Below are 9,320 nucleotides of genomic sequence, written 5' to 3'. Positions count from 1 at the left end.
AAGAGTTTGGGAAATAGTGCTACAAAGGCCAAGTGCAGGGTGTTGAGAAAAGTAGAGTTAGACCAAGCAAGACCATCTTCTTTTACCAAAGAATTGGATATCAATTCATCATTTTCGACAGAAATGAAATGCTCATCTATTAAAATAAGCACGTCAATATTGGGTAAGTGGATAATGATGAATTTTTCAGTGAGTCTTCTTCAAGAATCATCAGGGTACCTCTTGGAGACAGAGGAATATTGTTGATCTACTGTAAAGTTTGTGAACATTGAAATGACCGTAAAATGGAGAGTGGAAACGACGTCAATGGTTTTCCAGATCAGATCAGTTTTCCAAATGAGAACAAAACCAGGAAAAAAAATTTACAGCTGACAGAGCATCACCCATGAGAACCAACACAAAAAAAGATTTACTAAAGGACCTGGAAACAATCCAGACTTGACACATTCAGTGCCAAGATAATTTGGGGAAGCAGGTTACCCTCCATTTTCATTGACCTTCAGGACTTCATTGGGCCATGCCACGGAGCGGAGAGAATTACCAATAAGTTTTAATCAATTATCATAAACAGTACGGTACTGATGGACTTTTGTGCATCATGTAGCAATTGCTCACTGATAAGCCTTTTCCAGACACAAAAGTCAAGCTGGACCAACTACCAAATGCAAATTATTATACAAGCAGAACTGAACTTCTGAGCTTCATGCTTTACTTGAACGTGTGTGCTGCAGATGTCCAGTCGCTGAACTTTGGATGTCACTGATAGAACAGTTTAAAAATAACCTGGTTTAAAATAAAAAGAAAAACAATGTTGCAGTTGATTGGCAAAGTACTGGAGCACAGATAGGCTGTTTTCATTAAAGGAGGTTATTCGGCCTGATGTGCCAGTGTTGCCTGGAAGCTTTCCAATTAGACCCCCTCTCCACAGAACCATAGAACATTAAGGCACAGAAAACAGGCCATTCGGCCCTTCTAGTCTGCGCCAAAATATTATTCTGCCTAGTCCCACTGACCTGCACCCAGCCCATAGCTCTCCATACCCCTTACATCCATGTACCTGTATCTCCTGCTCTTTCCCCTCACTTATCCAAGTGACGACTTCTCAAGTATTTATTTAATCAGTATTGAAAGTAATTAACAAATGCAAATGAAGAGTATATTCCCGGTCAGAACAACATTTTATATCTCTCCATTAATTAATTCCTCTTAAATTTTCAAAATACTGCAGATGCTCGACATCAGAAATAAGAATGTCGCACATTGGGAAGGGAAGCAGAGTTTATGCTTCAGATTTAGGAGCTTTTATCAATGAATCAATTAGAAGTTCTCATGGAATGCTACTGATATTACACAATATTCTCCATCCCACTCAAAATCATGTGGTATCCAGAAATAGGTGCAGTGTGCACAGATACAATCAGATTAATCACAAGAACAGCATGTATACAGTAGGTTGATCAATGTTACAAAAGGATCCATAAAGTTGTCACACAAAATGTGTGCAATTATTTCACATTTTTAATTTCTGGTTGCACATTCAATAATCTATATATCTATCTATAGATAGATAGATATATCTATAGATATATATATAAATATATTATATAAATATAAATATATCTCTATAGATATATAGAGATATATATATATATATAAGTTTTGACAGTCAACTATGGCTGTCAAAACTTTTTTTTGCTCACTTATGTGAGGTCAAATAATTAAATCAAATTCCCAGAACAAGTCAGTAAAGATCTTACACTTGAGCAACCTCCTGACTGACTGGATACATTGCCGATTCGGAATCTTCCATCACAATTCTGTAACAGTTTAAATACCTGTTATAATGGCAACAAAATTCATTCAGCAACTGTAAATTCAATCTTTCCTTTGAGTTTAATGGACAGAACAAATAATTAGCTATTCAATGATTTTAATGAGTTGCTCTGTGAAACAGTTTGTCATGGACTGGAATATATCATGACAGAAGGCATTCATGCCATAATTTTTTTTACCTTCCTTTAAATGTATTTCGTGACTGAATAGGGTTGACCGGATGAGAATTTATTGCTGTTCCTAGATCACCCTAAACTAAATGGAGGGTTAAGCCATGTTATAAAGGTGGTTACAGGTCAAACAAGTTGGTGGGTTCTAGAGTCATATGAAGGCCAGATCTGCAGAGAGCAGAAGCTCCATTTCCCTGAAGGATACTGTTGAGGCAGCTGGAACTGTAATGACAATTTGGTAGTTTTATGGCCACCATTTCTTACACAAGCTCTACATTCCAGATTTATACAATTAACTGAATTTATGTTGCTAACTGCTGTGGGAGATTCAAACATATGCCTTTGGATCATGAGTTCAAGCCTCTGGATACTTGTCCCCTTGCTACTGGTCCCTCATCAAGGTAATAGCCATGTTTACCATTGATGTAAACCGTGAATATTTCCAGCTCACTCAGACACTTTTTTAAATACTTATGTGGATGTCAAAGAAGAAGAAAATGTTTCAGTTTCACAATACCACCATTCAATCATTGGATTAACAAACATTTTACAAAGTATAAGCATTTATTTTGGCTTTAGAGATCTTTTGTTTCCATGCTTTTATTATTTCTGCACTTCTGGGTGGATAATTTTTAGTTGTGCTGTACAAGTTCACCAGATTGCCAATTTAAATTTTTATGATCTGCTTGGTAAAAATGATGTCATGTTTTTAACTCCGGATCAGTGAACCGGTGCGGACTCGAAAGGCCAACATGGCCTGTTTCCACTCCGTAAATGGTTATATGGTTTTATGGTATAAACATTAGAATGTGAAATATCAAAAGAGTTTTTTAATGCATGTCTGACTGAAGACACTGTACCTTTTACTCATTGAGAATGTAATTGTACATTTGACAATAAAATATTAAAAGGTCTTGAGAAATGAAGTGTGAAGAAATATTTTGAGTTAATTCTTTTATCAATATCAAGATTTTTACTTGAGCAAATCAAAGACTCATTGGCAATTTTGAATTGCAATAATAAAGTGGCTGTGAACATTTAAACATAATTTTCAACATGCAATTTTTCCCCCCCGCCCCTCCCCAAAATGACAGCTTAAAACAATCAGATTGGCTTATGCTTTAAAAAATTTGAGTTGTTTCTGTCAGAAGCCTGGGAAGGTCATGAATATTGAAGCAACAATCATGGCTTGGGTGAAGAAGATTCACTGTTGCTCACACACTTAAGAAAGTTTGTTCAGTGGCCCAAAAGGGTGATCAGTCACCTTTCCGACTGTATTTCCCAGAAGACCAAGTCATTTTTCGCAGCAGAGCCCCGTGAGTCATGGCTCAGTGCCTACCACCTCAGCATTGAGTTTGGGTGCTGCAGGTTCAAACTCCACTCCAAGAATTTACACATTGGGCTGTTACTCCATTGCGATCTGAGGGAAGACTGCACTGCCTCAGCCACTCTCCTTAAGAGTTCCTCCATCATCAGACTCCACAACAATAAACTCAATCAGCTCTTTGTGCTGTCCAGAGGTCATAAAAGGGACTGTATAAATGAAAGAGAGGTCATAAAAGGGACTGTATAAATGAAAGAGAGGTCATAAAAGGGACTGTATAAATGAAAGAGAGGTCATAAAAGGGACTGTATAAATGAAAGAGAGGTCATAAAAGGGACTGTATAAATGAAAGAGAGGTCATAAAAGGGACTGTATAAATGAAAGACTAATTTAATTTTTATGACCAGAAATGTTGTCCACACTTTTGGAGTGAAATTTCAATATTGACTCCAAAATCAGCACCTCCTCTTTACAAGCTAACTGCACTGCGCAAACTTAATGATCGTAACCAGACCAATAAGGGGATAGTCAAAGATTAATTTCTGTTTCACAAGGAAAATTTGCAGATTAGAGTGTACTTATGTATTTCCTGGCCCAGGTTTAAACATATATTCATTGTACTCTCAATATACTGAAATACAATGGGGATTCATTTTCGCTTTCAACAAAAATTTCAGACGGGCTGTAAAATGGACAGGTGATCCTGTTTACCATCTGGCAAAATAAGTGACCCCTATGGACAGATTTATAGGGAGGTGAGTAGATAAGTAGCAGGACAAGGGCTGCATGGACTGTTCGCTTGAATGACATGTGGTTTCACTTTTATTTTCCCTGGAGTATTGTATTCAGCAGGAAGGCCACACAAAGAAGATGGCATGTGACAAAACTGCACTCTTTTGGGTGTTGTGAAAGTGGACACTATTTTATAATCCATTTTCATGTGCACTTGCTGTAACCTCTGCTCCTCGCCATTTTTCAGCTCCATGTGGGTGAGACATTCCGAAGAGGAGAATACAACTGGGACAGAATGGATAAGGAAACCCAAAACACTTAAATAACTGTAACATATAATTTTATGGCTAATTGTCCTCTCTGCACACACAGGAGTTTCAAGGCTGCTATGGTTCTTTCCTCTGCAACATAATACTTACTATTCCTGCTCCAAACTGGTAGCATAGAAAAATTTGCAAAAATAAAGCCTGGTTTTGGAGGAATAAAAAAATATTTTAAGAAATGAAAAAGTACATACTTGCCAATTATTTTATAGTTTTAATAACATCTCCAGCAATTTATATGCTGACGCATTTTTTTCCGCACTGGAAACAGAACTTACAGATTTTTAATACATTTCTAACTGCGGCATGGAAAGTTTGGGTGAGTTTCCGTAAGTGACAATCCATTCACAAATGGAGTTGCAAATAATAGCTCTCCATCCAGCACCATGAATTAAAAATGGCAGTGATTATCAAAGGGAAGGATTGTGAAGTAAAAATTTGATGTTGGAGAAACTCAGCAATGTCAACCAGCGTACCTTATATAACACAGATACATAGCTAACATTTTGGGTTTGAGCCTTTCATCAAGGCTGTGGTGATATGTAATTACACCACTAGGTCACCAGGGGTCATCCCGGTGACCTTGTATGTAAAGCAGCCCAGAGCTACAGTCTTGCCTTCCAGGTTCATCTTGCAGAGAGACAAGACCTCTTAGTGTACATATTAGTTTATTAAAGCTGTCTTATACTCACACTGCTGGTGTGGTTATTGTCAGTACAAAGGCGTGAACAAAATGTAGGCAGGCGCCTGAGTAAAATGGTGGGGGAAAGAGGGGCAGGAGGAGGAGCACAGGAGGTAAAAGTGGATAAGGAAGGTGGGTACAACAACAAACACGGAGGGGTGGCTCTGAGAATGGAGAGGGAAGGGGGTAGAGAGCTAGAGGAAAGGAGACAGAGGCATCAGAAAGAGAAGGAGAGTAGGAGAGGGCAAGCAGGAGAAGTCAATGTAAATGCCATCTTTTAATCCAGTGGTTCTCAACCTTATTCTTTCCACTCACGTAAGTGATCCCTATGCCATCAATGCTCTGTGATTATTAGTAAGGGATTGCTTAAGGTGGTATGTGAGTGGGAAGGGAAGGTTGTGAATCACTGCTCTAGACCCAATTGTTACTGAAATATTTTGCTTGAGAAAACTTGTCACTGGCACGTTTCCTTTGGAGTTATGAAACCATGCACATAACGAGTCAATTAGGTACAATTAAAACAGTGGTTTTCAAACTTTTTCTTCCCACCCACATACCACCTTAAGGAATCCCTTACTAATCCCAGAGCATCTCTGGCAGAGGGAATACTTAAAGTGGTATGTGAGTGGAAAGAAAAAGGTTGAGAACCATTGCTTTCTTTAATCCTTTGGCACCCCTCAAAGAGATTATGAATCATATTTTCTTCCTGTCCCCTGATAAAAAGATGAGGAACTACTTTAATTTCATAAGGACTAAAAATCCTAAATTTTGTTTCTAAATCAATAGGAACAAAATAGCAAAAATATTTTAAAGCAATTTAGTAAATGTGTACCATGATTCCTTGGGAATGCATGTTAAAAAAGAAGGCACCATCAAACATCATTAGTTTGTAAAGCTATACTAAAGAACGGGATAACATTCTTTCAGAATATATGGACCAAATTATCTGTTTAAAATGTTTTTTTTTTAATGACCATCATAACACTTGTCCAAAGACACGGGTAACAAGGCACCCTGCTTTATTTATATATCTAATTGTAAAAATAACAAGAAATTGCAACTCAAGTGATTTTTCATTTAGTGTTGGTGTTTGGTTCAAAATTCATGAACCTCACATGAGAATTCTCCAGTTACTACACAATACACTCCATGAAAAACTTGACAGACCCATTTAATACAGTATCTATGGCATGCAATTCTGCTCAAAAATGGTTTCTCATAACTTTGATTGTCTCATGAACTAACTTCCTTTCTTACCTCTGCAACAGAAAAACTGGCATTCTGAAATTAGTCTAGAATAACTATCCTTGTCACTCGTAGATGCCAATCCAACTTTCTTCAAAGCAAAACTCCACCTTTTCACACACCTTCGTCAAATGGATATTGTTTTCTTGTACTTCCACCTTTGGGCCATCTCCCAATCAAAGTTTTCTGACTTCCACACAAGCAGCATATTTCATTTGTTTTGAAGATGTATGTTGATTTCCAATGGTCTTTCTCCAGTGAATGTGAGAAAAATTATCTGATTCTCTCTAATTTTGTCCATAACACTGCACAACAATTTTTTTTATAGGGTTGCTTCTTGAAAAAGCATTATGGATTTTGATAGACAGGTTCAAGCTGAACACAAAGATCATTTCAGATTTGCTGTACCTCATAGAAAGTTGGAGAAACATGAACTTTTATTGAACTTAGCATGTTTAATTGCATAGTGATGCTGACACATTGCTTTAATTCGACCGACCTAAAAATGTTATGAAGCTGATTTTCGTTTGTACTCTGCCTCTGAGGTTCACCAGCAGCTATACTTCGTGAGGGGTCTGAGGAGATTCCGTATCTTTCCGAAGACCCTTGTAAACTTCTACAGGTGTACCGTGGAGAGCATTCTGGCTGGTTGCATCTCTGCCTGACAATGAAGACACCACTCCTCGGGACAAGAATAAACACCAGAGGGTTGCTAAATTGGCCTGCGACATCACGGACACCAGTCTTTCATTCTATCGAGGACATCATTCCTCAATGACCCTGGCCATGCCCACTTTACTCTGCTACCATCGGGAAAAGGTACAGGAGCCTAAAGACGAGCACACAGCAGCACGAGGACTGCCATCGGATTCCTGAATAATCAATGAACCAAAGACACTGCCTTACTTTTCATGCAGTATTACTTTTTTTTATAGTAATGTCATAAGATGGTTATAACATGAATGTTTTCATTATGACGCTGCCACAAAAAAACCTCCAAATTTCATGATAATAAAATTCTGATTCGAATCCGTCCAAGAATAGACAGCCAGCAGTGATGGAATCCAGTTACCCTGATACTGCTTTTCCATGGTCGTAATGTCCTGGTGAAATCTTTCACCATGTTCATCGCTGACTGCACCAAGATCAGGATGGAAGACGTCCAAGTGTGAATGCAGAAAATGAATTTTCCTTTATTTCTTTTTAAAATAGTTTTGTTTTTAATAAACTTATACAACAAAAAGTTGTATAAGTTATACAACAATGCAATATAATAGACAGTTACACAAACAAAATAAAATAATCTGTATAACACTCACATAAATTGTAAATCATATCCATAATTTATATTTTAAATAGTATACATAGTACCTTTTTCTAGAAAAAATTCTAATAAAGCAACAAAAAAAAGAAAGGCATGAAAAAATTAGTAAAGGAGGAAAAACTCAGATGCCTTATCTAACCAAGTTGCCAGATTCTCTATATGATTGGTATTAATTTTCAATGACATGTTGCACTTCGTGGTTTTATATGCTTGAAATAGACTTAAAATATTTCAGGAGGTCACAAAAATAGGTTATATCTAAAAAAAAAACCAGAGCATGGTAGGAAATTTTTTAAGATGAGTTTCGTGATCACTAGCCCAGAATCCATGAAATAACTCAGAAAGTATTCACAGAGCAAAATGTTTATAGACCAGTTTTATCTTCATCTGCAAGACCCAAAACTTCCACCACCCAAGTAGGAAAGTGATAATATGACATGCTGCCAAGGGGATGGGGCTACATTCCCTAGTCCTTGAAATTACTGTGAGAGACAGATCACGTGAAGCAGTTTTACTTTCCCTACTAGAGAGTGGGCAATGTATGCCTCGGGATCTTGCTGAGGCCAATTTGCAAGCTTTGCATGGTATCTGTCAATCTCTATGATTTTGGTGGATAGACATGTGAAGAAAAACCTGGTCCTTTAAGATGCATTTGGCATCGATGCCCAAATTTTTTTTTAGTTGGATTGCCCAAGACCCAATGTGCTTTCCCGAATTGCCCATGCTATTGACAGGCACAAAGTCAGCTCGATAATTGTTTTGACTTTTTGTCCATTTCTCTTTAGAGAAATGCTATTTTCTGCCATGCTTTAATAATGAGCTTAGACAATAATTGATGAACACTTCTGACTCCTTTTCTTTTAATCTTGTGCCAGTGGAGATATTTATATTATCTGAATGTTATCTGTCCCGATGTGCATTGCCTTGTGTTTATGACAAAATACATCAGCCAAAGTATAGCACAAGTTTCTCATAAAATACTCAATCTCTATTCTTTTCATGATTTGCTAAACTTTCCTGTCATCATGAAATCTAATATTTTCACTTCAGAGATTCCATTTGTAATCAATCAAAGATGGATAATTAACAGGTGCCATAATTGATTCCTGTGGGAAATTATTTGTTACTTACCTTAAGCAGATTGTTTTCCATTTCTCACTTACTTGTGTTTCCAAGCCAATTCTCAATCCATCTGGATAATGCATTAACCGCTTCATGAGCCTTAAGCTACTTTATTAGATTTCCATGAAGTTCTTTGCCTCCAACTTTTGGAAAGTGAAATAAACACAATTTACTGGTCTTCTCTTACCTTTTACTACTTTGAAACAAGTCAACCACTCAAAAAAATTCCAGTAGGATTACAAAGCATGATATAATGTTTCTATTACCATGTTATAGAATCTCTTGCTACCCATCCTCCTGAAATGTTTGTTCATGGTGTTTTGTGGAATGCCTTCCTGAATTTGCCAAGTTATTTTTAAAACACAAACTGCTTGCATTCTCCACCTCTTCACTGTTGTGGATGAATAACTACTTCTAATTTATTCTGAGATTAATCCACCCTCCCCAACATTGCACAGGGGAACACATGAAATTATCTTAGTGCAACAGGGCAGTTTTAGTTCATCCAGTGAGCTTGGACCAATCAGAGGAAAGAAAACTCAACTACAAATCTCAAACATATTGG

The 9,320-nt window shown here is 37.2% G+C and overlaps 1 long non-coding RNA gene across 1 annotated transcript; it reads right to left on the bottom strand.

Moving 5' to 3' along the window:
• Window positions 1-706: 706 nt before the first annotated feature.
• LOC138737426 (uncharacterized) lies at window positions 707-3,513 on the bottom strand. Its single transcript, XR_011340904.1, has 3 exons — window positions 3,268-3,513; window positions 1,758-1,817; window positions 707-783 (listed from the first exon to the last, which is right to left on the bottom strand). It is a non-coding gene; the product is annotated as an uncharacterized lncRNA (long non-coding RNA).
• Window positions 3,514-9,320: the final 5,807 nt, after the last annotated feature.

The sequence above is a fragment of the Narcine bancroftii genome, chromosome 6 (genome assembly GCF_036971445.1).
Source record: "Narcine bancroftii isolate sNarBan1 chromosome 6, sNarBan1.hap1, whole genome shotgun sequence".
Classification (NCBI taxonomy): Eukaryota; Metazoa; Chordata; class Chondrichthyes; order Torpediniformes; family Narcinidae; genus Narcine; species Narcine bancroftii.
Note: the sequence above shows the minus strand (reverse complement) of the source record. Positions and strands in the feature narration are given on the sequence as shown.